General features: G+C 36.8%; 1 protein-coding gene and 1 long non-coding RNA gene across 4 annotated transcripts in view; one reads left to right on the forward strand and one right to left on the reverse strand.

Moving 5' to 3' along the window:
- The window catches only part of PRDM2 (PR/SET domain 2), a 196,235-nt gene extending 190,319 nt beyond the window's left edge, over positions 1–5,916 (reverse strand). For 2 of the 3 annotated variants that reach the window (XM_074306217.1, XM_074306216.1), the window contains exon 1: positions 5,780–5,907. The gene's annotated coding sequence lies outside the window, so the exon portion shown is untranslated. Of the gene's footprint in view, positions 1–5,779 lie in introns of all 3 variants that reach the window. The other variant, XM_074306218.1, reaches the window with a different exon arrangement.
- Positions 1–25,491, forward strand: part of LOC141564125 (uncharacterized) — a 29,811-nt gene extending 4,320 nt beyond the window's left edge. The window contains exons 2-3 of the long non-coding RNA XR_012488580.1: positions 7,835–8,002; positions 23,899–25,491. This is a non-coding gene — a long non-coding RNA (uncharacterized LOC141564125). The remainder of the gene's footprint in view (positions 1–7,834; positions 8,003–23,898) is intronic.
- Positions 25,492–27,215: the final 1,724 nt, after the last annotated feature.

Below are 27,215 nucleotides of genomic sequence, written 5' to 3' on the forward strand. Positions count from 1 at the left end.
TTTAGAGACTAATCCACTGATTTTTTTTTTTTTCCGATAGGGAAATTGACAAAGAAAGAAGAGGCTTGTTCCAAGTCACCCACTGTGTCTATGTTCCCTTCACTACATCCCGCTGCCTTCCTAATGTTCACCTTAACTAACAAGAGTTAGAAAAAATTTTGAGATACAGGCTAATGCTGAAAGATTTAAGTTAGTTTTAAACAGTCTGATTTTTAAACCCTGAAAACAGACTGCAGTGCACAGTGGCATAAAACTACATGAAGACATCTCAGCAAATTCACAGTAGTCAGAATTTTATAATTTTCCATCATACCCAAATAAAATGCAAAGTTCTTCTTCTAAAAAAACCTAGCGGAGAATAAACTGTTTTAACTTTGCAAAACTAGAATGGAAACATAAGACTAATTAGAAATTTTGTTCAAAATGTGAAAGCCACAAAGCTATGAAGGCAACAATTCTCCAAGAACATTTAAACTTGGGAAATTTACAACATAGTATTAAAAGACTCAGCTAATAATATCTATAATGACCCTTCACCCAAAAATAGATAATTAAATCAATATGTAGACTAATCTATTTTACATTAAAATACATTATTTTCTTAAATCAGACAGGAAAGAAAATTCAATATAGATTAAAGCAGCAATTCTAAAAAATATGCTATAAAGAACTAGCTTCAAAATGAAATAGCATAAATTGTGTGTGTGTGTAAACATATATATATATATATATATATATATATATATATATATATATATATATATACATATATAAAATCTGCGTGTGGTATTTTAAATTTTAAATAGCCACTACTGGAAATCTTCACTATAAATTTAAACATATTGCCTTCATTTTTGTTTAAAAAAAAAATGCCTAGTAAGTGAAAAGCAAAAAAAGCTTATTATCTAATTGGGATAAGGCATAATTAATAAAACAAGATGAAAAAGATCACAAATGTTTACTTGCTTACTGATCTTATTGATGTGTTTTAAGGATCATTGAGTTATAAAGCATTTTCATGACTGAAAAATCCAAGCTACCTTTCCTGCAAAAAGCTCAAACTACTTTCAGACAACTTTCAATGTCACAATAAAACTGAGAGGAAGTAGTATAATCTCATCTTCAAATTTTAAAATGTAAGGGTTCTCACAGAGTGCAGAGGCCAGCCCTAAAGTCAAAGTTTGAAGTCTGGTCCCTTATTCTATATGGGTAAGCAAATCACTCACTCTCTTGGCACCCAAGTTGGGGCAGGGGGGAAGATAATTTATAAGAAGGGTTGGAACTTAGAGAGAATTCACAGTTAGGCTTTAGTTTCCACATTGAGAGTTCCCTACATTAATAGAATCCTAGGTGCAGAAAATTGAAATTAAAAAAAAAAAAAACCTTAAATTTGCCAAATTGTTACTATCATCAAAGACATACATTGAGCCAAAGCAAGTTAACGCCCTCAACAAGTTCGTAACAGAACTGAATAAGTTATCCAGCCGAGAGCAGGAATAACTAAGCAACTACCACAGTTACAAAAGAACTCTCTAAACACTGTGCAAAATGAGGCATTCGCTATACTTGAAATAGGAACCTACAAAACTATAGCCAATCTCAGCAAACTTTAAATTAAAAAATAAATTTGAAATATAGTAATTTCCCCATAGTTCACATTACAATTAATCACATTGTCATCATCAACTGATTGTGTGTGTGTGTGTGTGTGTGTGTGTGTGTGTGTGTGTGTGTGTGTGGATTCTAACTACTTAACTTTTATGAAAATTCCATCAAAAGAATTTAAGGCTATCTTAGTAAAACCCTTATAGAGAAGTTCATATAAACTGATTTTTAATGATTTCCAAAATATAATTGCTAACTTATATTACTAGCATTTGCATATAATTGTATATTTCAAGTACAAGGTGTATATATGTAGATAGGCACCACCCACTAAGGAAATGGAAACAAAAACAAAACCTCCAAAGCTATCAAAGTAAGCATGTGCTGAAATGGCTTGGTATCTGAAATTTTCCATATAAAAGTAATCTGAAATACACCACTAAAGATACACTTACACACAATACTTTCTTTGATGGAGATAACACATGCATCTTTAGCAAAGTATTTTAGTTTCTATGGAAAAGAGAATCTGTTATTATGAAGTCCTGTATAAGCACCACAATTATATTATTCACTAAACATCTTTTTCGTTCAAATCAATTTATTAAACACAGTGCTGGAGCATGGAATGGGGTAATAAAAGGAAAAAGAATTTAAATTAAATAAAACATTACATTAAATTAAGAAACTGAAACTTGCCCTCAGGAAGATTACATTCTATTAGAGAGGTTACACATTTCAGTATAAAATATGTACATTTAAACTAAGGTAATTTTTGTTGAGAATTGTCAAGAAAGGCCTCACATAGGAAGTAGAATTAAGCTATGTCTTGACAGAAGGATAGAGATTCCAAAAGACAGAAGTACATGAGGAACAGACTATAAAAACTCATAGAAGCTAAAGATGTAAATGTCATGTGTGTAGGCAAAAGGGAGTTTAGTTAGATAAAAGACTAGGAAGATAATTCATATATCATTAAGTCTGGAAAGGTATAGAAATCTGATGACATGCGGTAATAAGTCAATTAACACTGTGGATACTGAGAGTTAGATGGCTTCATAAAAACTTCCTGGCTCCAAAATACAGAATGAGCGCCTTCCAGAGCAAAACTGCCAAAAAGCAACAATTTACAAAGCCATTAAATCAAAGAGCATAAAGAGACTGCAAGAGGGCATGTAGTTCATGTCCCATCTTCAGAAAGGACAGCATAATAGCATCTTAATAATCAGATAAGAAAATCCTAAAAGATCTTGAGAAAAAAGAATATTCATAAACTCCCTAACTAATCCAGTCTTGGAGTTAAAACTTCAATCTAACACAAGTAAATACAGAATGATATAACTTCACAGTTGGAAGGATTCTTGGAGATCATCAATTCAATCCCCTCTCTTCACAGATGAGGAAACTGAGGCCCATTAAAAGTTTTTTAAAGAATGTGTTGATCAGCTATCAAACTCAGACAAATATTTTGAGAGACTCATGGGCAAATTTAATGACACAATTCTAACTTAAAGGAGAGAATGACAGAATATCTCAGACCTTCACATCAAAAGTATAAATGACCCAATGCGGACAATTCCAAACAGATGTTGCCTCTGCAGGGTTCTGTTTTTGTTTCCTATAAAAGAGTGGGAGGCAAAGGTAGCAGATGGGAAAGGTTCAGTCCAGGATCTCAGACCCAATTCTATCAGTGCTAAGAACTATTTGACCTTGGGCTAGTCACTTCATACCCACAGGCAGGATTTTCCTTATCTGTAGAAGGTGAACTAGAGATCTCCAAGGTCTCTGGTAACTCTAAACTTTCTGATCCTGTGTCTGCAAAAACTGACAGCACACAGTTTTCTTTGTACAGAATTAATAATAGTTTGAAAGCAAGGCTTGCAAAGACACAAACAAAAAGGCAGCAAATCACAAGCTAAGTAAGTCAATACTATAAAAGCTTAAAACAGACCAACATTAAAAGAAAAAATAACTAACTAGGGAAAAAGGCATTTCACCCAACAAAATCACAACTAATATGTTTTGAATTCCTGTATATACCTGGAGAAGGATTAATAGTACAACTTGAAATTGAAAGTTATGCATTCCAATCACAAAGGCAGAAAATACATGCTTAAATTCTAGAAAATCATCTAAATTTTGTCTCTATTAAGGTTGAACAGGAATAGCTTATTTAAAAATTCAGAAAGAAACCTCTTTAAGCAAACTTTTTGTCCCCAGAACCTTTCTCCACAAGATATTCTGCAGAAGCCCTGAAATGGTGACATATGTTCAAAAAAAATAATAATAATTCAGGCATCTTAGTAAAGAGGCCAATAGCAAGAAAAAAAAATGCCAAAGAAATCTGAAACACGGGAGGAAAACATTTTATCAATCAAAGGCCAGAAAATCCAAATCGTGAATTTCCTGAATTTGAAGCCTAAGAGAAAAAAAGGCTTTACCAAACACATCATCAATACATACAGGGGCAATTTCCCAAACAGAAAACTTTTTCAAAACCTAAGATGATTTGTAACAGGCCCTGCCAAAAGATACTTCTCTGAAAACTTCTGAAAAAGCTATATAGACTTTTTTCAAAAGTCAAAACTTTAGTTAACATGGAAGTAATAATAGAACATGGCTCTCAATAATTCTTTCACAAAGCAAACAGACAGTTTTCTAAGATGACTAGAACTCAAAATACAAAAAGCAAATTAAAATGCATTACAAACTCTAAGAAAAATAGAATCAGGGAAAGCACCAGCTAACTCTTTAACATTTTATTTAATAAAGCATTTTTTAAAATCTGCAGAAAAGGCAATTTAAAAGAACTGGCCCGTCAGCCTTCCTTTCTCCCATAAATCATCAAATTAGAATTTAGGCTCTTTCTGAGCACAAGTTTGGATGCAACAGGTGGAAATAAAAGGAACCAAAAACACCCACCTTACACCTCAGGAAAAAGGCCCCCAGAAACGATTACAAACAGATTTTTACAGATGCTACTCAGAATTACAACGGCAGATAGGAACTACCAGGATGCCCGTTTTCCGAACGAGAAAAGGCAGCAGCAGGTTAGACCCCTGCGCCCACGTATTCAGAGAGAAAGCGGACTTCTTGGTTCCGAGCTCCCTAGTCCCCGTAGGGTGGTCGGCTCTCACCACTCCGAGCGCGGAGCGCCGGAAGGCAGAGGGTGTCTCACCTCCTTGTTTTCTCTGCTCCGAGGCTTATCAAATGCGAGCCACACTTAGTGACAGTAGAACTGCCCACACGCCGCAGCCTACTTTCACAAAGCTTTCTATGGGGTTAAGTAGAGGCAAAATGATCTTATTCAAATGTCACTGAATAGTTTATTTGGAGGAACTGCAGTGTATTTAGTCATAACAAGCTGTTAGTTTTATTGCATATTAGGGGGCCATCAAATCATTGTTATGGAAATAAACGCACGCGACACAACTTCGGGACCTGCTTTTACAGCGGAGGAAGCCGAGGCCCTGAAAGGCTCCAGGATTTGTGCGCGATCAGAGTAAGGATCCGACCCAAAATCCAAGATTCCTGTTGTCAAACTTGGGGAATAAAAATTTTCACAGCAGTGAATGCAGCTCAAAAAAAGCATTTTACAGCAAGGGGCATCGTAGCGGTATCGGAACAAACAAAAATTCCCATTCAACACGAATCTGGAGCAAAGGAAACCTTCGCTCAGGAGCTCGTTCCTGATTGCGCGTCTGCGCGCATCTCGGTGTCCGTGGCCTGTGCGCGGCTGCTGGGTCCGCTACTTCCTCCGCTCGGCGCTCGCCCCGCGGCTCGGGCAGGGAGAGCCTGGCCGGAGAGCGCGCTCGGAGCGTGCGGCTGCGGCGGCCGGACAGGTGCACGCGGCGGCTGGCAGCAGGCGGGCGGGCGCTCCCGCTAACTCGGCCGGCCAGAGAGGTCCCGGAGCGGACGCGCGCCCCCTCCTTCTTTTCCTATCCACCCCTCCCCCCTCCCGCAGTCACCTGCCTCTCTCCCCGCTCCGTGCTCCCGCGGCCCCTCCCCCGCGCCCTCCGCTCGCTCCCCACCCAGAAGAGCTGACGGATAAACGGACGGAGGGGGCGGCGGCGGCGGCGTCGTCGCTCCCCGGCCGGGCTGCCTGTCGCACGCTCCCTCCCTCCGTCAGTCCCAGCCGCCGCTGCCCTCGGTGATTCCGGGCCGAGCCACCTACCTGTGCCTGGCGCCTTCGCCGCCACCCGCGGCTCTAAGGATCCCAGAGCAGGCGCAGCCGCCGCTGCCGCTCCACACGCCTCAGGGCCCGGGACTCTCGGGACGCCATTTTGTCTCCCCGCCGGAAGTGACGTACAGTGCCCAGCGGGCGGGAGGGGCGGCGAGGGGCGGGGTAGGGAGAGGAGAGCGTGTGCGGGACCCGGAGTTTTGCGTGTTTCCTAGACCTCGGGCGCCTAGATTTAACTCCTCGCACTTAGCCAGCCCTATAAAGTTCGCTGCGGGGAGGCAGAGCTCAGTTTCTTTACCTGTAAAATGACGGGGTTGAATTCCATGGCCTCAAAAATTCTGTTTTGTGGAGATTCACAAATAGTTAATGCGACTTCAAAAAAACTGACATTGAAAACCAGGAGGAAAGGTCAAGATTAGTCTCTAAATCTGAGACCCTGGAAAATGACTTTTTTTATTTTTTTAACCAGGCTTTGACTAGGACTCCTCCCCTCTGCAACTTTTTTCAGTCATTCAGTGCCATCTGCCTCTCCCTCGGAGTCACAGGGACCTTAGCTGTCACCTGCCCAAACCCCTCTTAGGGGAAGATGGAGAAACTGAGACTCAGAGGTCCGAACCTAGTGAGCAGCACCCGAGATGTGCATCCGGGTCATAGCGTTATTGATGACCAAACCTATCTCATCCCGGAAGTCCCCCCTCAGTCCCAGGCCGCAGTGATAGAGACGGGCCTTTTGAATATCCTATAGACATCTTATACTCCACATTTCAAAAATGACTCATTAACTTCCCCAATGACTCGCCCCTCTTCCTGACATCTCTCTTAGAATGACCATCCTTCTCATCCTTTGTACGGATCGCCTCTCGCGGTCGTGTCATGGGACCTGTGTTCAAATTCTACCTCAGCCACTTATTTTGTGACTTCTGACTTGTTCCCGGGCCAGGCCTGCCCCTTCTCAAGTCAAACCCCACAGAAATCCACAGTCACTAGCTGAAGGTGCAGGTGTATAATTTCATCATCCACCAATTCTAGAGAAACCAAAGAAAGCAACCAATAGGGAAGCAGCACCACTGGAACGTAGATCAGGACATTAAAACACAAACAATCTCTTCCGGTACATGGCACTTGTGCGTTCTCCTTCGTCGTTCTCCCTAGAGTGATGAAGGCAGGCTAATTATAACATGATTACCATACATTAATGTCCCCTAAGTGGGTTTTTCTGAATGTGTTCTATGTTACACCAAGGCTTAGGAGTTTCCCATGTTACAGACTCCTTCTGTAACCTCAGGATTTACATCTTGTGATGTTCCCAGCACCATTTTCTCTATAAAAATCCTCGTCTTGGTTTGCTGGGGCTGCTGCCTCCTTCAAGAAGCTTGGCCCATCCAAGGAACGTATACGTTCCTTTGCTTAAGTTGGAGACTTAGAATTCTTTTTTTTTTTTCCCTGAGGCTGGCGTTAAGTGACTTGCCCAGGATCAACATCTAGGAAGTGTCTGAGATCAGATTTAAACTCGAATCCTGCTGACTTCAGGGCTGCGCCACCTCTGCCCCTGAGACTTAGAATTCTTCTAGACTTGTCTTGGTGTCAGACACCTACCGGATACCTCGCATGCTGCCACTAGCATGATGCGGCCTTCTTACTTTAAGTCCTTTCCAACTTTAGACCTCTAGTCTCCACAAGGCTGCCAGATTGGTCTTCCTAAAGCTCAAATCTGCCCCCGTCACTACCACCTGTATTTAATAAACTCCAGTGGTTCCTATTACCTTCTGGATCAAATATGAAATCCTCATTTGGTTTTTGAAAGTCCTTGCAGTCTAAAATTCCAGGGAAGAGTAAATAGACACAAACTGGCTGAAAATCACTGCCAGTTAGAACCTTCTCCCCACAAAGTGCTGAGAAGAAAAGATCCTTTGGGCATGGGCATGCAGTGATCATGAGGGAACTTCAAACAGCCCTCTGTACTGGGATTGGAGCTTTCATGTGTGCTTTTTTTTTGGATCATTGTGAAATTTACATTGGATTTTATTTTTTTCTGAATCCTAATTCCAGCAAGATTTCAGCAAGAAAAGCATATGCCATGCAGAGACAGCTGAGTTGCACCAATGGACAGTTGCACCTGTCATCACTTCATCTCCAAGCCGTAGTTTCCTCCTCTATAACTGGGGCAGTTACATCTGTGGAACCTCCCTCATAGTGTCCTTGTGAGAATCACCTGAGGTAACTGACTCAAACCATACCTGCCACCTACTATTGTCATGAATGAATCTTGCTTATAATATCTCTCTAAATAGAGACAACATGGTTTAGTGAAAAGAACCTTGGAATTGAACTCAGAGCCTATGGATTTGAATTCAGATTCTGCTCCTTACTGGCAATAATCTTGTGCCCATTATTTCATTCAGTGTTGTCTCCGAGCAACACAAACGACTCCGCCCTTTAAGCCACTGAGACTCTTCCATTGGAGAGAAGGAACTGACCACATAGGCCGCCGTTGGCTGGCTCACTTTGTGGTTCTCTTACTGGTGAGATCATGACCAATCTTCTAACTATGTGTAAGGAAAAGTGAAGTAGTTGTTATATGCCAGGCACTGTGATAAGTACTGAAGATGAAATACAGAAGTCATGACCTTTGCCCTCAAAGAGATTACAATTTAATTAGAGAATAGTGGGGGCCTAGAAAAACATTTTAGTCTAGGAAGTCTGGAATGAAGAGTGGAACAAATAGGAATCAAGAACATATACTAGAAACATGTTAGTGCTCTTTCTAGAAGACAAAATAACTGCACTTAGCACCTAACTAGCAATAATTGTTAACCTAGAAAGGTTGTAGAACATGTATTTGCTCTCCTTTTCCAATGCTACCTCCTCAACCAGTGTTCAAGAGTCTCTGACACATAGTGTCTTGTGTCCTAATTTAAGGCTTCTTTCTTCCTCTCCTCTACCCCCTTTTGAATTTTTCTTCAAAGGTGATTTTAAGGTACTTTTTGTACCACATTTTTTGCTATTGACATCAGAATTGCATTTACAATGCAATTTCCACATCTGCAAAATGGGGGTATTGGACTAGATAGGCCCAGGCCCAGCTGGGCTAACCAGATTCTATGATCCTAAAATCTTTCAAAGACCCTAACTGGCCATCGAGAGAAGGAAAAACCAGGGATAATGCAGTAGAAGAAAAAAACAATGTCATAAAGTATCTCATGTAGTTGAAAAGACACCAGGTCTCTAATCAGCAGTTGCCTTTACCCAGAGCCTTGACCCGAGTATTGGATTTTCACTACCTTGGAACTCATGGGGTTAGGAGGAAGAGGAATCCCATCAAAATACTAATTTAAAAAAAAAAAGCATAATTGACTTCCATATATATAATTCATTTATGATTCTTCTTTGAAACCACAGGAGATGTGCCTAGGTTTAATAGAACAAACTTATGGATAGTCTTCATGACCTTAAAAAAAAAAAGTACTTAGAATCATAGCTTGAGAGCTTGAAAGGGCCTTAGAAATAGAAGACTAATGAAGAGGTAGACAAATGCAGAGAGTAGAAATTACAAATCAGGAAATTTCTGTCACGAATTAGTAAAGAACCTATTAAGGGGCAGCTATGAGTATACTGGATAGAGCACCAGCCCTTCAGTCAGGAGGACCTGAGTTCAACTGTGGCTTCATACACTTCACACTTACTAGCTGTGCAATCCTGGGCAAGTCACTTAACTCCAATTGCCCCGCCCCCTCTCCCCCCTCCCCCAGTTAGTTAGATTGTTCTCCTGGTTCTTCCCAATTTTTTTTTTTTTTCTGAAACCATCCTACTTGCCATTTTTCTAGGACAATAGTATTCTATCACAATTATATGCTACACAAAATAACCGTATCAATATATATACATTCATATTTAACATATACTTTAACATATTTATTTAACATATACTTTAACATATTTAACATGTATGGGACTACCTGCCATCTAGGGGAGAGGGTGGGAGGAAGGAGGGGATAAGTTGGAACAGAAGTTTTTGCAAAAGTTAATATTGAAAAATTACCCATGCGTATGTTTTGTCAGTAAAAAGCTATAAAAATAATAATAAAATTTTATATGCTACAAATTGGTCAGTTATTCCCCAATTATGGATGCTCCCTAAATTTCTAAATTTTTACCACCACAAAAAGAGCCATTATAAATATTTTTATACATCTAGGTCCTTTCCCCTTTTCTCTCTTTGTGATACCTACTACTGGTATTTTGGGATCAAAAGGTATGCACAGTTTTGTAGCCTTCTGGACATGGTTCTAAATTTTTCTCCAAAAGGGTTGAACTAGTTCATACCAACTCACAGCATCATTTCTGCCAAGATAGCAATGTTCCATTATATTCATACATATGTATTTTTATTTGATACCAGTAATAAGGAAGGCAATACAAGTATTAATATCCTCATTTTTTTTTCAGCAGAAGGAACTTAATTTCTTGGAAAAGTAAAAAGTAATATTCTTCTCTAAAGTATAATGCTCTCTGGGAGCAGGTTTCTTTTCAGTTCAATAATTCAGTTTAGATTCAATAATCACCTCAAAGTCTAAATCCTTTATTGTTTCCTTCAAAGTCTTGTCTCTTTTCTTGGGGCCGGTTAGCTTTCCTAGAGGCCTATCTCTCTTTTTGGTTCTGAGAGCTCCAGCCTCTAGTCTTTTGCCTCTGCCAGCTTCTGCTTCTAGCTTTCTCTGAATGAGCTTCCAGTGGGCTTCTCCTCCCTGGCCCTGAGACCTCTTCCTTATATGCCCCACACTGAGTATATACCAATCATTAAATCACTAGGAAACCATTATTTGTTATAGGATTAAATCACTGTCTCCTCAATTCCACTTAGTATCTTGTTTCAAGTTCTGGCCCATAAAATCTCCTTGTAGGATCAGATCAATCATACTGAACCATGCTAAATTAGATAATTATTGTCTCTGTCAATTCCACTGTCTTACAACCTTATAAGAATCCTAACAACTTTTCCAGTCACAAAGCAAGTATTTAGAGAGATCAGGACTTGGACTCAAGTCTCTAAACTCCAAGACCAGAATTCTCTCTATTATTCTATACTTCCTCTAAAACATGGTAAAATCTGAGTTTTTTAACATCTTCACTTTTGCTTCATGGTCACAATTTTCTCCAAATACTTTCATTTCATATTATCATAAAATAAGAGAAAACATTGTCAAATGAATATTGCAATTGATTATTTGTCCTATGTCCTATATCACAAATAGAAATGAACAGTTTATATGAAAGAAAAGCCTCAAAACCTTTTCTACAAATTCCCCAAAGAGGGATGATTCTATTACAGAAATGTGAATGCCCTAGGTTCAAAGATTGATATCTTGTTCCAAGTCATACACATATATAAAAGGAAGTTTATGTCTTGATGATTAGAGAAAGAATACACCATTGGAAGAACCTAAACAAAATATTTAAATTGACAGTAAAGTAGCAAAGCTATTTCAGTGCAGAATAGCAAGTAACATGAAGAAGAAAAAAAGTCAGATACTCAGATGAGGCAAAATCACATTAAGAAGATAAGAAAACCAGATTGAAAATTTTGGTAGTTACCTATTCAAGCAAGACTGGCAAAAGGATAGAAGCAGAACAAGTATTGCCCTCAGAGAGGGAATTCTAATAGCTCTCTAAGGGCAATACTTGTTCTGCTTCTATCCTGCCACTGACAAGATATTGGACTTTAGGGAATCCACAACCTGAAAACTATAATTTCCTTATTTTCAAACTGGTTCCCATAGGCTTTAGAGCAGAAGTGACTTAAAAAGTCTAAACTGGTCATTTTACAGAATTCGGAGAAGGAAACTTATCAAGATGCAAGGAGGCAGAAACGCTACAGTAAACATTTTATCTGCAGAACTGTCTGAATCCTGACTCTTTTACTTACTAGACTTTACTTTGCCTTTGGGCAAACCATTTAATCTCCCTGGGATTAAATTTACTCCTATAAAATAAAACAATCTTTTGCTTTTTTAAAATATCCTTAGCATTTAGCACAGTGCCTGGCACATCACAGGTACTTAATATATACTTAGTGACTAATTGACTGCTTGACTAGATAACATCGGAGTTACCTTCCAGCTCCAAATCTATAATTTCTATTATCCATATTTATAAATGATAAGAGGCAATGTGGTACAATGAGAGAGCTAAATTTGGAGTCAGAAAAGCTGTGCTAGTTATTACTTATGTGATCAAAAAATGAAGGGATTGGTTGAATTTCTTGACAGCTAAGCTCCCTTCTATTTTGTATCTATGATTCAAATAGCAGAAGCAGCATTTGAACCCAGAGTTTCTGATTCCCAATCCAACTCTTCCACATTGCCAGGCACAAAGTATTGTTCTACTGATCAGATTTTGGCATATTTGTCCATATGATTTGAAACTGTAAAGTAAGGGAAAATATAAGAAAGTAGGATGAAAAAAAAATAGACAATTAACAATCATAGATGTGGATAGGAAAGGAATGAATTCAATAAAAATCAAAACATGGCTAGTTAGATTAAAAAATAAAATTGTAAACAGTTTTACAGTTCTAAACAATATATTAATGATTTTGATGGTAACTAGCCCTGATTTTAGAGAAGTACTAGCTAGTGACACTTTTAATGTGACTCCCTACTCTCACTATCAGTCAAGTATGAAACCGATCGTATCTCCTCAAAAGCCTTGTCATCTCATCCTTGGCTGGCTATCATTCTCACATGGTTCTCATCTGTCACTACTTCTGGACACAGAAGGACACACAAAGCAGAACCGAGGTCTTCAAAGAATGCTTGAAAAGTGAAGAGAGTTAGTTGAAGAGGTGTCAGTATGAGACTATACTTCCTCCATGTATTTAAAGGTTGTCAAGGAGAGGTTACCTGGTTTGTTTGGCCAGAGGGACAGATTGGGTGATTGGACTAGAATTACAAAGAAAATCTAAGTCTGCTATAGGGAAAACTTTATAACACTTCCAAGATATGCCGAGGTGGAATGTGCTATCTTGGGAAGTAGTGGGTTCTCACTTTCCAAACAGAAATTAGAGGGTTTAAGGAAAATTTGTCAGGACTGCTATAGAGAAGACACTTTTTTCAAGCATGAATAGGACTTTATGGATGCTGAGATTCCTTCCAATTCTGAGATGCTGTGATTCTGTGCATAAAGATTACTTATCTAGAGGCTGGTCTTTGAATCCTCCTGGATAGAGCAACACAACCCACCTCCTTTGAGTTTTTCCTTCAAAATCCTATCTTTCTTATACTTCTAATTTGCCATTGATTCCGAACCTATATTTAAAGTCACCTCTGCCTCCACCTCAAACTTATTAGAAGGAAGGTGAACTAGTTTTTGTCAGATCGTGGATTTTCTTCAAAAAATTAACTCTTCCACCTATCACCACCTAACCCCAGTTCTTCAGAGATGCTGTTAGGTTATCTCTGTTGGTCTTTGATCTACTCTCAGATTCATTGTGAAAAGTCAAGATCTACCAACTCCTATTCCTCACTCCTACCCACATTCACTTAAGGTGTGAAATCCCCAGTGAGAGGAAACATGACTTTTGATAGTTTTTTTAAAACTAATTATTCTTTCTAAGAGGCAATATAACCTAGCCAATAGAGAGCCTGAAATTAAAGTCTGGCCTCTGTCATACATTGCTTGTGTGACTCAAGAAGTCACTTTTTTTTCCCCAATGCTCTAGGTAACTCTGTAAAACGGGGATTCTTATGTAGGAACAGAAAGAAAGAAAGAAAGAAAGAAAGAAAGAAAGAAAGAAAGAAAGAAAGAAAGAAAGAAAGAAAGAAGGAAGGAAGGAAGGAAGGAAGGAAGGAAGGAAGGAAAGGAAAGGAAAGGAAAGGAAAGGAAAGGAAAGGAAAGGAAAGGAAAGGAAAGGAAAGGAAAGGAAAGGAAAGGAAAGGAAAGGAAAGGAAAGGAAAGGAAAGGAAAGGAAAGGAAAGGAAAGGAAAGGAAAGGAAAGGAAAGGAAAGGAAAGGAAAGGAAAGGAAAGGAAAGGAAAGGAAAGGAAAGGAAAGGAAAGGAAAGGAAAGGAAAGGAAAGGAAAGGAAAGGAAAGGAAAGGAAAGGAAAGGAAAGGAAAGAAGGAAGGAAGGAAGGAAGGAAGGAAGGAAGGAAGGAAGGAAGGAAGGAAGGAAGGAAGGAAGAAGAAAGAAAGAAAGAAAGAAAGAAAGAAAGAAAGAAAGAAAGAAAGAAAGAAAGAAAGAAAGAAAGAAAGAGAAAGAAAGAAAAGAAAGAAAGGACAAAGAAAAGAAAGAAAGAGAAAGAAAGAAAGAAAGAAAGAAAGAAAAAGAAAGAAAGAGAAAAGAAAGAAGGAAGGAAGGAAGGAAAGAGAGAGAGAAAGAAAGAAAGAGAAAAAGGATGAAAGGAAGAAAGAAAAGAAAGAAAAAGAAAGAAAGGAAGGAAGGAAGGAAGAAAGAGAAAGGAAGGAAGGAAGGAAGGAAGGAAGGAAGGAAGGAAGGAAGGAAGGAAGGAAGGAAGGAAGGAAGGAAGGAAGGAAGGAAGGAAGGAAGCCTGTGATGACTATTTCACATTATTCTCAGGAGTTCTTAGGCTTCACCAGATCGCCTAAGTAATTTGTGACATATAAAAGTATAAGAATCTCTGGTCAAAGAGGAGAACTAGAGATCATTATTGATCACAAAATAGAAGATTTTGATTACATCAAACTAAAAAGTTTCTGTACAAATAATACTAATGCAAACAAGATTAGAAGGGAAGTAACAAATTGGGAAAATATTTTTAAAAACAAAGGTTCTGACAAAGGTCTCATTTCCAAAATATATAGAGAACTGACCATAATTTATAAGAAACCGAACCATTCTCCAATTGATAAATGGTCAAAGGATATGAACAGACAATTCTCAGAGGAAGAAATTGAAACTATATCCACTCACATGAAAGAGTGTTCCAAATCACTACTGATCAGAGAAATGCAAATTAAGACCACTCTGAGATACCACTATACACCTGTCAGATTGGCTAAGATGACAGGAACAAATAATGACAAATGTTGGAGGGGATGTGGGGAAATTGGGACACTAATACATTGCTGGTGGAGTTGTGAAAGAATCCAGCCATTCTGGAGAGCAATCTGGAATTATGCCCAAAAAGTTATCAAACTGTGCATACCCTTTGACCCAGCAGCGCTACTACTGGGATTATATCCCAAAGAAATACTAAAGAGCGGAAAGAGACATATATGTGCCAAAATGTTTGTGGCAGCTCTTTTTGTTGTAGCTAGAAACTGGAAGATGAATGGATGTCCATCAGTTGGAGAATGGTTGGGTAAATTGTGGTATATGAAGGTTATGGAATATTATTGCTCTGTAAGAAATGACCAGCAGGAGGAATACAGAGAAGCCTGGAGAGACTTAAATCAACTGATGCTGAGTGAAATGAGCAGAACCAGAAGATCACTGTACACTTCAACAACAATACTGTATGAGGATGTATTCTGATGGAAGTGGAAATCTTCAACATAAAGAAGATCCAACTCACTTCCAGTTGATCAATGATGGACAGAGGTAGCTACACCCAGAGAAGAAACACTGGGAGGGGAATGAAAATTGTTAGCACTAATATCTGTCTGCCCAGGTTGCATGTACCTTCGGATTCTAATGTTTATTGTGCAACAAGAAAATGATATTCGCACACATGTATTGTACCTAGACTATATTGTAACACATGTAAAATGTATGGGATTGCCTGTCATCGGGGGGAGGGAATATAGGGAGGGGGGCTAATTTGGAAAAATGAATACAAGGGATAATATTATAAAATATATATATATATATATAATAAAAAAAAAGAATCTCTGGTCAAAAGCAATAAATTATAGAAAAGTTAGATGGTTCAGTGATTCAGTGATTATGGAATCAAAAAGATCTGAGTTCAAATCCCATCTTCTACACTTACAAGTTTTGTGATCCTAGTCACTTTCATCTTCAATTCTCCCTCTAGGAGTTTTATGAGGATCAAATGAGATAATACAGGTATATAACCTCTGCCAGCCAATAGGTGTTATAAATGCTAGATAATCTGAATTATGCATACAAATACATGGGAGCTCCTCATGGGGAATTTCCTATACTAAGGAAATTACAAGTCCCGTTCCTATCTCCTATCCTAATGAATGAATAAGTGAATGAATGAATGAAGCATTTATAAATCACTTACAAATGCTAGGTACTTGCTAAATGTTAGCAATACCATGCAGAAGCATCAGTCCCTGCCTTCAAAAAACAAATTTTAATTAAGGAGATCACAGATATAGGGGAGTGGTGGCCAGAAAAGAACATTTTGGTCTAGAAAGTCAGGAGGAGGATGAGTGGGAACAAAAAGGCAGTCAGCTGATACGTACTAATAACATATTAGTATTCCTTCAGCAGATAGAAACAACTTAGCTAGTTACTAAGAACATTGGCTTAAATTAGGAAGCTACTAGACGTGTCCTTCCCAACTCCTTCAACTCCTATCCATCAGTGTACTCCTGAAACCCCTTTCCTGAACTAGTTTTTCCTGCTTTCTCTATGAAAGTCAGTCAGTCCAGATTTTAAGTCCCTTCCTTAGCTCCCTACCTGATCTTTCCCCTCTTTCTCTGCTTACCACCCCCCACCTCCCATCAACTGGAATTTGTCTTTAAAAGCAGATTGAATGTGGCTAACAGTGAAATAGCCTGAGTATTCTCAACCATGTCTCAATTGAAGAAGAATGAGAGGATTCCATAGCAATGGCAAACTTGCCATCATTAGAGACATTTGGAGGCAATATTTTTTTAATCAGTGCTGCTTCTATTGGCTGCTATGCATGGGAGCCAATGAGGTATTTCATTGATCTTCACATTACTAAGGGGGAAATCAAAGTGGTTGCCTGCTGTTGAGATTCTGGCATATGGTCTTCACTTGGTTATTTTCCTGTGCATTTGCACTTCTGAGAAAAAAAAATCATTTTGACAAAAAAAGAAAAAATGGCAAGGAGTATCAAAGCTCAGAAGAGACAAGCTGACTCACGTTTATGAGTTGTTTGGAATTTCCATGTGTTTCTCTGCAGCTCATATTGTGGCAGTCAAGCAACAAGTCTTGACATGTGGGCTGAAAAGATGTCTCTATGCTCCAGACCTTGTTTTAGAAGAGAAAAGTTTGTTATTTTAATATCTATATATCTATATCTATATATATATGTGTGTGTATATATATGTCTCTCTCACTCTATAGATAGATAGATAGATAGATAGATAGATAGATAGATAGATAGATAGATAGATAGATAGATGATAGGTAGATAGATAGAGATATGTTATATGGAGGTCTTTAAAACATTAACGACCGATTGGTACCCTTCTACATATTTCCTTTGAAGCCTTTTGAAATCCCTGGAGGGAAATGCATAGTTCTCTCAGCATTAAAGAGTCATTTATGGAGAGGACTGATTTTGAAGGCAAAATACAGATCCCAAACGTAAAACTACCAACTATAAAGGTCATATAGCCCTTCCACCTCTAGCTCCCCTACTAATGGCTCTCTCTTGTGTTCCTAGTTTATGCTGAATTTCCTTTGCTTTTATGCCAATGCAATACTAGTAAGAATAGTTAAAATTTATTCAAAAATATTTACATAATATTTTAGAGTTTATTTGAGTCTCATAATAAACCTATGATGTAACTATCCCTCTCATTTATTCCATGAAGCCCAAAGAAAGGTACCCTTCTTTGGGTACCTTTTGTGTGAGACAATTGGGGTTGTCAGTCAAAAGTGACTTGTCAGGGTCACACTGCTAGTAAGTGTCAAGTGTCTGATACTATATTTGAACTCAGGTCCATCGCTCTATTCATTGTACTATCTCTGCCTCACCATTTAACTGGTCTTAATTTTATTTTTAAGTTGTATTGATACATTTTTTTACTTCCTAGTCACTTTCTAAATTGTCATCCTGTCCAATGAGTCTTTTGGAATAACGAAGAAAAACAGTTCAATTAAGTCATTTCACACAAAGACCATGACTGACAGTGTGTTCCAAATTCTATACCTATAGCAAGTCTCCACAGTAATGAAAAAAAGAGTAGTGCTTTTTTTTTCTTCTCTGGGGGTTATAATGATAAGAATAAAAATAAAACTAGCATGTAGCCCTTTCAGATTTACAAGATGTGTTATTTCATATTTGACTTTTCTTAAACCATAGTTTTATTCCATTACATTCATATAGCATGATCTTTTTCAGGCATTCTCCTCTAAAGTCATTCCTGCCTTGAATTTCAGTCTTTTATAATCAGGTGGCTGCTGGAAAGTTCTACCTATATGTCCCATTGGTCACCACAAATTCAGGGTGGGTTGAAACAGACTGTTAAATTTTCAGTGTGAGGATATGCACCTCAGATATGGGTAAATGCTATAAATTAGGCCTTGATTTATTATTTTGTTGATTACCTAGATTTAAGAAATTGATGTAGAATAAGTCAGGGAAATAGCTTAAAGTTTGTCACATGCATTTTTCCCCCAGAGAGGATTGTTGTTAAACATTAATAAGCAGACTGCTATATATCTCATTTCATTTTCTCCAAAATCCAATTTTTTCCTCTGAAATCCCTATTTCTATTAGGGCAACATTATCTTCCTAGTCACAAAATTTTGTGCCTACAAATTTTTATAACCTTGGAGTCATTCTTACTTTAACTGTTAGCAGTCCTTTCCACCCTCACCAAAAGAAAATAAATAGTCTTGCATATATTTTATATACACTCATTTATGAACCTCTTGTCTCCTCAGATAAAAAATGTGAACTCCTTAAAGGAAAGGACTATCTCAGTTTTTGCCTTGTATCTCTAACACTTGGTAACTAGTACCTACCTAATAAATGTTGATTGTTTCTTTACTCTTCCTTTAATTCACTATTCCCTCCTAGTTGCTAAGTCTTGTTAACTCTGATACCTCACTTTTTCTAAGATGTATCCCCTCCTTTTCTTGAATAGTCTCTACCCTTATTACCTATCACCCTGACTATTACAATAGTCTCTCAATTGATTTCTCTCTCTGTCTCTCTGTCTCTCTCTGTCTTTCTGTCTCTTTCTCTCCCTCTCTTTCTCATCTTTCACATAACTGTTGAGTTAAAATGGTTAAAAAACAGATATGAATTATTATTTTGCCTCTCTAATTATTAGCACATGAAGTTGAAAACAAAATCAATATATTTATGCTAAGAAAGGAAATGATGGAATGGGAATAGGGAAATCTATTTTTCAGATTTCTCAAGATTTTTGTCTATAACATATATAGAAAACTTATAAATATATGTGTATATATGCAACATATATGCACATGTATGTGTGTGTTTTGTCTTATGTATGTGTGAATAAATTTGTTACCATACATATATGTTATATTTAATATATAAAGAGAGAAGTAGATGGGTAATGATTTGTAAATCAGCTACATATCAATATATAATATGTTGAGAGAGATATAAAACCAAAATTCATACTCTAGTATATAGGTAGTATTCTTCATTAGAATATGAACTCCTTGGCCTTTCTGTTTATATCAAAACCTTAGTACAGTGTATGGCATACATAAAGTACTTAGTAAATGCTGTTTCTTGTTTGTCAAAAATATGAACAACTAGTTATCAGAAGAAGAATTGAAAACTATTAAGTATATGAAATAATGCTCCAAATCCACTAATAGTAAGAGAAAGGCATAGAAAAATAACCCCAAGATTTCACTTCATACTCAACAAATTGACAAAGATTACAAGATAGGAATAGTCAGTATGGGGGGAGTTGTGGAAAGACAAATAAACTAATGCATTGTTAATAGAACTGTGAATCAGAGTAATTTTGGGAAATAATTTGGAATCATGCAAAAAAAAGTGATTAAAATATCCTACATTTTTATCCAGAGATTGTATCCTTAGGCATATGCCTTACAAAGCTTATTGATAAGAAGGAAATATGTGTAATATTTATAATAATAATACCAAATCAAATAATATTTAATAATATCAAAATATTTGTATTAGCACTTTTTTGTGATAGCAAAGATTTGAAACAAAGTAGATGCCTAGCAAAAAGGGAATAGATAAATAAATTGTCATGCATGAATGTAACAATGTGACTGTGCTATAAGAAATGAAGAATGTGTCAAATACAGAGAAATGGGGAAAGATCTACATATACCAAGGCAGAGTGAAGTAAGCAGAGCCAAGAACACAATGATCACAATGAATAAAATGTCAATAGGAATAACAATAGATGCAACTGATAAAAATAATGTTGCAAAATTATAAAGGATGAGCATGGCCTCAAACAATAGATATGAGAAGATACCCAGACTTTTTTTCAGAAGTAGAAGGTCTGTGTGTGTGGAACATCATATGTACTTTCTGACTTTTTCAAGGTATTAATCAGTTTTGCTAATATAGTCTCTTAATTTTTTCCCTTAAGAAAATATTTGTTATGTGAGATGGCTATGTGGTAGGAGGAAGGGAAGAATACTGGAATGTAAAAGCAAAGGGGAAAAAAATAATCAGTGGTTCCCGATTTTCTCTACAATACGAATTTTAGCATTAGAAACATTCCATGATATGGCTCCCAACTGACTACCTTTCCAGACTTATTTAATATTACTCTTCATCACATACACTTACCATTAGTCAAATTAACTGGTCAGGTATCATGACATTTAATCTTACCACTCTGTAACTTTGCATCCCCAATATATGCAATGTGCTCCCTCCTTACCCCCACCTCGTAGGACCCCTCTCTTCCTTCAAAGAATGGCTCAGACACCTCCTCAACTCAAAGTCTTATCTGTGCCAGTTGGAGAGCTTTTTACTATGGGGCCAGATCCTATACAAGCCCAAGGATGCAAAAAGAGACAGTAACTGCCTTCAAGGAGCTTATACTCTAATGGAGAAGATAATATGTAAACCAAATATATAAAGCAAGTTAACTCCATATATGGATATATTTTGAAAACTCTTATATGTAGAAACATATCCTTTCCAATTTCTCTTCATTAAAAAAAAAGAAAGAAAAGATTTAATGCTTACTTTTGTTTTTGCCTCACAGGCATTTCTAGTTATAGTCTCCTTCTAACTCCCCCACCTGGAGATGAATCTAATCTTATATAGAAGATGAACAATCAACACAATAACTGCATCTAAAACTGTATGCAATATTTTCCCCTAGTTGATGTCTATCTCTCCACTGAAAAGTAGGAGGTGTGTTTTATTAACTGTGCATCCTAAAATTGTTCTTGCTTTTTGAGTTATGCAAGAGTTCAATTTCCTTGGTTTTGATTATTTCGTTCTTCACTAATTCATACAAATATGGCTAAGTTTCTCTGAAGTATTTTATAGTACAATAAAACTCCATTATAACATACCACAATTTTCAGTCTATTGCTAGGCATCCACTTTATTTCTAGTATTTTGCTGCCAATGTAAAACAATTGTCATATATAGGACCTTTTTTTTCTCTGCTTTCCTTCTCCCTGGGGTATATCTTAGAAGTAGGATTTCTGTGCCAAAGGATATAAACAACTTAGTGATTTTTCTTATTTATTTCCAAATGATCTTCCAAAATGTTTTCAATGTAAAGCAGGAAAGTGACTTAACCAATCCTGTATGTTAGAAAAGTCACTTAAGGCATCTATGGAAAATGGGGAAAAGAAATAATACTGATAGATAACATTTACTTAGCACTTACTGCTGGGTGCTATGCTAAATACTTTACAATTATTACTGCATTTGATCCTTACCACAAATCTGGAGGGTAGATACTGTTATTATCACCTCCGTTTAACAGTTAAAGAAACTGAGGGGAACAAAGGAAAAGTTACTTGCTCAAGATCACACAGCTATTAAGTGTCTGAAATGGTATTTGAACTTATAAATTCTTGACTCCAGGTCTAGTGAGAGAGATACACAATCTAGTTCCCCTAATATAGCACAATGTAACATAGTATAATACAATATAATATAATGATTCATTATATGGTGATACAAGTATGATATACAATATGACATACTATATACTATGTTATATATTATATTATTTTGTCTTAAATCTGTTATAATATCATTTTAATATAATGACATAATATACAATAAATATTACCTAAGACAAGAGATTAAGAGTGCTTCAACTACTGTGGCAGCTATGTTAGTGTATCTATAAATAACTATGTGTGGAAATATTAGTGCCTTAATTTATCTGTTAATCCATATTGTTGTTGGATCTATGAACTGATCCAACCATTTTGGAGAGAGATTTGGAATTATGCCCAAAGCATTATTAAACTGTCTATACCTTTTCACCTAGCAATACTACTATTAGATCTGTGTCCCAAGGTGATTAGGGAAAATGGAAAAGAACCTACATGTCCTAAAATATTTATAGCGGTTCCATTTGTGGTGGCAAAGAACTGGAAATTGCAGGGATGTGTGTCAATTGCAGAATGGCCAAACAAACCATGGTATAAGGTCATGATGGAATAGTATTGAAATTACGAGCTTAATGATTTTAGAAAAGTATGGAGACTATGAAATAATGAAGAGCAAAATGAGCAGAAGCTAGAGGACATTATATACAGTAATAGCAGTATTGTTTTAAGAACAACTTTAAATTATCAAGTCATTCTGACTGTTATAAATATCCCAATTAACCTCAGACATCCTATGAAGGAAGATGCTGTTTGAATGCAGAAAGGGATATTTGTGTAGTGTAGGAAATGATGACCTAGTTGATATGGAAAAACTTGGACTTATGAAAGAAGATGGAAGATGTTATCTACCTTCTGGGAAACAGATCTTAGGAAGAAATGTATGAGTGTATAAGTGTATATATGTATATGTTTATAGATATCTATGTATGTGAATTAATTGTAGCTTAGTTGTAGCCTTCTTGGGAAAGGAGGGAAAAATAAAGTAAAAAGTATACAGCAGAGAGCAAAAACTAAACCAATAAGGAGTAAAGAAAATCTGGGTAGCTTTGAAAATAATGTGTAATATTTATTATATAGTTTTCTTGAAATGAACTTTGTTTTACATTGAATCCTCTCATGATCTGCTATGTACATAGCAATGTTTTTTTTCTTTTCCTATTTTGTATTTAAATGTAAAATACAAAAATACAAAAAAAAATTACTGTGACACAAAAATAGAAAACATTAGTAGAAACTGTAATAAATAGAGCACTACCTCCAACCTCATTCCCAAACCCACATTGATACTGGTTGATTGTGTCCCCAGAGAAGCAGCTGCTGTATTGAGTTCTGGAGGGAAACCTGTTGGCAGTTATCTTCTAAATATTGTAACTCACAAACCCAAATGATGCATTTGCCCTTCACAATCAGCCAATAGAGTGAATTCAATTTTTAGAAAAGCCATTTCCTCAAATGGCACATCAAGATTAGATGACCTTTGTTCTTAAAGAGCACCAAAATGACATCACTATGTTAGTCAAGTAACCGTATGTCCAGCTGTGGCTTATTAGAACAATGCAAGTTTAGAATGCTCTGCCACAGGTTGGGTATAAATAGTCCTTATAAACATTTGGGGTAGATTCTCTGAATTTGCTCATCTCACTTTTTTTTAGCTACTTCAATTCTGCTTTGCTCAAAGAGCACTTTCTCTGATGAGGGCATGCCAGGTTGAGCAGGTTGGAACCAGCATCTGTCATCTCACTCAATCAGTTCTAAAGTTCTTCAAAGAGACCTTGAAAGTGTTCTTGTATCACTTTTTCTGACCATCATGTGAGCTCTTGCCTTGTGGGAGTTCTCAGTAAAATAATCTTTTAGGCAAACATACTTTTGGAATTTGAACAATGTGGCCAGCCCATTGGAGTTTTACTCTCTGCAGTGGGGTTGGAATACTTAGCAGTTTAGTTCAAGAAAGGACCTCAGTGTCTAATACCTCATCCTTCGAGGTGAGCTTCAGAATCTTCCTAAGACAGTTCAAATGGAAAGAATTCAGTTTCTTGGCATGGCACTGGTACAGTGTCCAGGTTTCACAGGTGTACAATAATGTGGTCAGCACAATATCTCTATAGACTTTCAGTTGATAGTAAATCTAATACCTCTTCTCTTCCAGACTTTCCACTGGAACCTCCCAATCACTGAGCTAGCCCTGGCAATGCATGTATCAACCTCATTATCAGTGTATCTGTCTCTGGAAAATATAATGCTAAGGTAACTGAACTTATCCATAGAATTCAGAACTTCTCATTTGCTATAACCAATGGTTCCACATATGGACGGTATGGTGCTGGTTGGTGGACCACCTGTGTTTTCTTGTTGTTAATTGTTAGACAAAAAATATCATAAGCAGCAGAGAATTGATCCATACTCTATTACATATCCACTTCAGAAACTACATTGAATCTGAAAACAAAAATTCATGTACCAACTCTCCCTTCACTTTAACATTGGCTCATAGTCTTTTCAAGTTGAATAATTTCCTATTATCGAAGTAGCTGACCTTAATACTGTATATATCCTCATTGAAGGCATTTGACAACATTGCTGAAAACATCATGTTAAAAAGCATGGGAGCAAGCGCAGAGCCATGTTTCACTCCATTGGTGATTGTCAGTCATGAGGGCTTATGGAAAATTATGTCAAAACTTGGTTGCCTGGAGGATTCATGGGTATTGTACATCAATTTCATGATGACATGCTTGCCTGAATTGTGAATAATGCTCTTGGACAATGCTCTCGACACAGCAAGAACTGTAGTTACAAATCATCCTTCTTCCTACACCCTACCTAAAATGCATACATATTCTGTAGGAGGAAGAGCAGGCATAAACTTAAATTACAATATAAGTGAGGAATACATGTAGGGGGAATGGGGAACACATTTCTCCAAGACAGCTCACAATTCTAAAGCAGCAGGGGCATTGAAGTGTTATCTTTCTGAAACATTCTCATGAAGTTCATTGTGAGATGGGGCATTAGAGTCAGTAATAGACAAGTGTCTCTGATGTTAGGGTGGCCTTAACAAGCTTGGTGACTCTACTAGATAGACAGTTCAGCTGAACTTGCTCTTTTTGGGGTAGGATATCTTGATCAGATGGGGTAAATCAGCTGCTGAGTTGACTCCTTAATAGTCTTGACTATTGCTGAGCTGGCCTGGAGGGGTTTCTCAGCTATTGGACTACTACCAGATTGGTCTAAGCAGATCTTTTGACTGCTGGGCTATTCTATTCAAAGTGTACCATGTCTCTGCTGGATGAATCAATCTTTGGACTCACTAGGCTGGTTCTTCGATTGAATCTTCATCAGCTCCAGCTTCTGGTTCAGCTTGGGGGTACTCCAGGACTCTTCCCAGCATGGGGAATAATTCTCCTAGACAGAATTGGCAAAAGTCTCTTTTATGAAAGTAGAAATCTAGCTTCTTTTGCACCCTTTCTTCTATGATCAGTGTTCTCTAAGTGAGAATTGCTATTGGTGATGATTAGCCTAATTATGCTTACCAGACTCTCTTTGGGCCTTATGCATATACACAGTTAAAGACAAAGGTGTAGAGGATTCTTTAGGGATAAGTTCATTTATCATTTCAGAGCAATTTAAGTATCAGCCCGTTTCTAAGTTGTAGAGTGCTTTCCCTTTATATTTAAAAAAAATGTTTGCCCTCAAAACATTTAAATTAAATTTTTCATACCCTTTATATTTAAAAAAATGTTTGCCCTCAAAACATTTAAACTATACTTTTCATACTCTATTATAAGTAAGAAAAGAGAATTAATTATGAAACTACAGATCTCTACTTCAAACTACTTGCTTTTTAAAAAGTATATAATACATTTTATGTTATTTTCAAAACTCTTGCTTGTTTGTACTTCCTTCTGAACGGTCCTGTTTTTATGCAATTAAAAATGTTTTAATAGCACCCATTTTTTTGGCAGGGGGGGAGGAAACTACTGTTGCTAATGCCCTTCCACTTCATTCCTCCATTTAATGGAAATAAAGAAAGAAGATGGGGAAAAATACTTGTAACAAATTAACATAGTTAAGCAAAATTAGTCCACTTCGTGGCTAAAAATGTCCAAAAATGGTTTCTGGAGGTCAAATCTGTGGGCATTGTTCCAGGTAGGGAAAAACAGCATGGCAGATGGTAAGATGACCTTGCTGGATACCTGGATGAGAAATGAAGCATATTCTAATGTGGGGCTGGCTCAGTATATTGGATTACATATGTTGGAGCTCACTTATTCAGCAATCAAGTCTGCTCAACCCCAAGGCAGGAGTTCTGAAGAAACCATTAGCTAATTTGATTTTAAAGACAAAGATAGTAAAAAAAAAAAAACAAATTAACAAATTAAAAAATGAAAAGGGAATTCACAACAAATGAAGAAGAAGAAAAAAGGTAATCAGAAATGCCTATATTGAATTACATGACAATGAAAATTAAAAAACAAAACAAAATGGATGAATAACCACAAAAATAAATCCTAAAATGAAAGGAATTGAAAATAAAAAAAAATTCTAATAACCCAATCTTGGGAAAAGAAACTGAGGAAGCCATAAATGCACCCACCATGGGAAAAATAAATATTTTAAGTACAGACAGATTTGTAAGTTAATTCAATCAAACATTTAAAGAAGAGAAAATATTCTCTATACTACACAAGTAATTTTTCAGAAGATAATATTATACCAAATTCTATGAGACAAAAGATTGCCTCTTTTGATCTTTGTTCTTAAAGAAAAGCAGAATAAATTAGAGAAAGGGAACAGTGATTCACCATCAATAGAAACTGATTATGAAAAAGTTTTAAGGAAAATACAGTAAAATGATTAGAATAAAATGTAGAAAAAATGATTTATTTACCATGTTGGTTTTATATGAGGAATGCAAAAGTGTTTAGCCTTAAGAAAACATTGTTATAAATCCTAAAGGTAATTGCCAGTAGATACAGAAAAAAAGGGAAACAATACGGTATTCATTTATGTTAAACATTAAAGCAAAATAAGTTGGAATGAAAAGGCATTCCCTAAATATTATTAAAAGCATTTATCTAAAACCACAAGTTAGTATTCGTCATAATGGAGAAAAACTGGAAACTTTCTTAATGAGATCAAGATTGAAAAAAAAAAAAAGAAAAAAGAGGTCCACTATTGTCACTGTTGTTTGACAGTACTAAAAGTTTTGGCTACAGTAATAAGTCAAGAGGTAGAAATTAAGAGAAATAAATTTAGCAATGAAGAGGTAAAATCAACCAAGTTTGTGGATAATTTAATAGTTTACTTAGTAAACCAGTACTATTGTTTAAAATAGCTACATAAAGCATGAAATATCTGGGGGGCTTATTTATCAAGATATCTATATTCTACAAAACTTTCTAAAGATTTGAACTTGTAGAATGAAAGCTCCTAACATGAACTTTGGCATTAATATATTTTTGC

This window comes from Sminthopsis crassicaudata, chromosome 3 (genome assembly GCF_048593235.1).
Source record: "Sminthopsis crassicaudata isolate SCR6 chromosome 3, ASM4859323v1, whole genome shotgun sequence".
NCBI lineage: Eukaryota > Metazoa > Chordata > Mammalia > Dasyuromorphia > Dasyuridae > Sminthopsis > Sminthopsis crassicaudata.